Source organism: Schistocerca serialis, chromosome 5 (assembly GCF_023864345.2).
Source record: "Schistocerca serialis cubense isolate TAMUIC-IGC-003099 chromosome 5, iqSchSeri2.2, whole genome shotgun sequence".
Taxonomy (NCBI): Eukaryota; Metazoa; Arthropoda; class Insecta; order Orthoptera; family Acrididae; genus Schistocerca; species Schistocerca serialis.
In genome coordinates, this window is record NC_064642.1 from 39716343 (window position 1) to 39720169 (window position 3827).

Sequence of the window (3827 nt, forward strand, 5' to 3'; positions counted from 1 at the left end):
CCAGCTCCTTATTACACTTCATACTCCTTTGCAGTATTACCTCTTGATATTTAAAAGATGCGACACACTCCAGAAGTTTACGAATTAATGCTGTAATCGGATATTATCGGGTTAATCCACCTGTATACGGAAATCCTCTGCATTTGCCTACATTTGAAGAGGCGTCCCATGTCAGTACACAAAACGCAAATACTGTCCTAGTCCTTCAGCATGTCCTTAAGATCAGCCAACGACGATACTTTTCGCGTAGACAACAGAACTGTCAGCGAACAAGGTAACTGTCATCACACTTTCTCTGGCGCACCTGACATTACTTTCGTTTCCGTTTAATGTCCGCCGTTCAGTACAGCGTACTGGGTTCTGTCAGTAATAAATTATGTGCGTCAGTGACGTAGCTGTGAACCTACTTTATGGTCGTAAGCGCTCGACATTGTACTACAGTGTCCGCAGCTTGTGGTCGTGCGGTAGCGTTCTCGCTTCCCACGCCCGGGTTCCCGGGTTCGATTCCCGGCGGGGTCAGGGATTTTCTCTGCATCGTGATGACTGGGTGTTGTGTGAAGTCCTTAGGTTAGTTAGGTTTAAGTAGTTCTAGGGGACTGATGACCATAGATGTTAAGTCCCATAGTGCTCAGAGCCATTTTTTTGTGCTACAGTGTTGTACGACGGTTATTCGGAAAGTAAGGAACGATCGGTCGCGAAATGGAAACCACAGTGAAAATCTGATGAAGTTTTGCACAGGTGTGTTGGGCAGTGTCTCTAGTATTCCCGTCAATCGCGATACGTCGTTCTTTTTAGTTCTGAGCACACAGGGGGCGCATAAAGATACCTAGAACAATAGTGTCTCCCGACAAGTACGAGGGCCATGTGAGAAATTTCGCCTCAAGCTATGCAGCCAACATTAAATAACTGTTGTGCGTTTTCTTCTTCAAGACAATTCTCAGCCGCATTCTGCAGGGGCAATGATGCTCTTGCATCGTCTTCAATTGGAAACGTTTGACCACCCACAATACAGCCCGTAATTGTCTCCCTCCGAGTTTCATCTCTGCTATCTCTGTTCACATGAAGCGCTGGCTATGAAGACAGCATTCTGGCATAGAAAACGAGCTGTAGGCCAACCTAGAAAATTGACGGAAAGCACTGGTGGCTGCCTTCTATAACGCGGGCATTGTAAAGTTGGTACAACTACGACAAACGTCTAAGTCGGATCGGCGACTATGGAGATAAGTAGCTGGAAGTTGTAGCTAACTGTTGCAAATAAAACAGTTTTGATTTTCACTGTGGTTTCCATTTCGCGACCTATCGCTCCTTACTTTCAGAATAGTTCTCGTATGTTATTCGCGCAAACTAAGTTGACGCTCGGCGCGGTGGCTGGTGGTACCGACTGTAAAGTCATTTCCCATTTACAGTCGCTTCCATCATCCACTGCGGCGAGTGTCAACTTTGTTTGTGTGCGCTGTACCTTACCGGAAATCTAAGACGACTCGTTCTAATTGTTCACGTATATGTATTACTTGCAAAGTACTGTTTATGAAAAAAGACCGTTAGTCGATCACTGATGTAGTCGGAAATTGTACTTGCTTTCGTGAGTGAAGCGAATCCAGTATTCGTTACTAGGCAAGACGGTACTGTTATTTGGTGTGCCCTAACGTCCATTAACGAAGGATTGGCGGCTGAGAGCGACCCATAAGTGCTGGATACAGAACTCACTGAGTGAATGGAAGCAACTGGTGCCTCTTGCCGTCATCAAAGTCGACTAATCGCATCACAAAGAGGCCGCGTTCGCTGCAACAACACCCGCAGCGCAGTGCGTCACGGGCGAAATCTGGCGGCCGCGCTGCTAAAGGCTACGAAGCGGACCACAAGGACGCGCGCGCGGCCTCTGTGACGTCACGGCCGGCCGCTGTCTGCTCTGCGTTGTGCCGTGCGCAGGAAGCGCTTTTGATTTCGATATGTCCGCGTTAAGTGCTGATACATCCTGCGGTCGTTGGTTGAAATATTTCTCGTCTAATATACAAAGGCCGTACAAAACAGAAGAAAATGAAAAGCTCTCAGATTGATCAGAGACGCCAGTGATCAATTCAGTTTTTACACGGACCCCTAATAAGCATTCAGACGCACACGGCCTATATATTTTAATATGTATAGTATGTAAGTAAATACTTGACTAGAAGAAGGGATCGGTTGGTAGGACATGTTCTGAGGCATCGAGGGATCACCAGTTTAGTATTGGAGGGCAGTGTGGAGGGTAAAAATCGTAGATGGAGACCATGAGATGAATACACTAAGCAGATTCAGAAGGATTTAGGTTGCAGTAGGTACCGGGAGATGAAGAAGCTTGCACAGGATAGAGTAGCATGGAGAGATGCATCAAACCAGTCTCAGGACTGAAGACCAGAACAACAACAACATAAGTAAATATATATGTATGTCTATAAAGGGAAAAATGGTTAGCAAAAATCTCGAGAAGTTCTTGACAATTTACCCCAAATGTTTACTCTGTCCTCTAACAAGTACACGGACAGACATAGGCTGTATGAAAGGGGAACTTTATCAACAAAAATCTTGAAAAGATCTTGACCGATTTACTTTAGATTTTTACACACTGCTCTAAGGAGGAGGAGGAGAGAGTGGGGGGGGGGGGAGCAAGAGATAGACAGAGAGAGGCACAAGGAGGAGGAGATGGACAAAGAGACGGGGGATGAGAATGTGGAGAGAGAAAGAGAGAGAGAGCCGCGCGGGATTAGCCGAGCGGTGTGGCGCTGCAAAAAATGGTCCAAATGGCTCTGAGCACTATGGGACTTAACTTCTGTGGTCATCAGTCCCCTAGAACTTAGAACTACTTAAACCTAACTAACCTAAAGACATCACACACATCCATGCCCGAAGCAGGATTCGAACCTGCGACCGTAGCGGTCACGCGGTTCCAGACTGAAGCGCCTTTAACCGCACGGCCACACCGGCCGGCAAGGCGCTGCAGTAATGGACTGTGCGGCTGATCACGGCGGAGGTTCGAGGAGTCCTCCCTCGGGCATGGGTGTGTGTGTGTTTGCCCTTACGATAATTTAGGTTAAGTAGTGTGTAAGCTTAGGGACTAATGACCTTAGCAGTTAAGTCCCATACGATTTCACACACATTTTGAACAAAGAGAGAGAGAGAGAGAGAGAGCACAGGGGAGGAGATGAGAGCGTAGATCCAAATCCCATACAAACTGAAGAGCCAAAGAAACTGGTACACCTGCCTAATATCTTGTAGGGCCCCAACGAGCACGCAGATGTGCGGCAGCACAACGTCGCATGTAGTGCTGGAGGGAATCGACGCCATGAATCCTGCAGGGCTGTCCATAAATCCGTAAGAGTACGAGGGGGTGAAGATCTCTTCTAAACAGTGCGTTGCAACGTATCCCAGATATGATAAATAATGTTCACCTCTGGTGAGTCTGGTAGCCAGCGGAAGTGATTAAACTCATAAGTGTCCTTGGAGCCACTGTGCAGTAATTCTGGACGTGTGGGGTGTCGCGTTGTGCTGCTGGAATTGCCCAATGAATGGGTGCAGGTGATCAGACAGGATGCTTACGTACGTGTTACCTGTCAGAATCGTATCCAGACGTATCAGGTGTCCCATATTAGTCCAACTGCACACGCCCCACACCATTACAGAGCCTCCACCGCTTGAACAGTCCCCTGCTGACTTGCAGGGTCCATGGATTCATGAGGTTGTCTCCATACCCGTACGTGCCCATTCATTCGATACAGTTTGAAACGATTCTAGTCCAACCAGGCAACATGTTTCCTGTCATCAACAGTCCGATGTAGTCATGGACTGTGCGG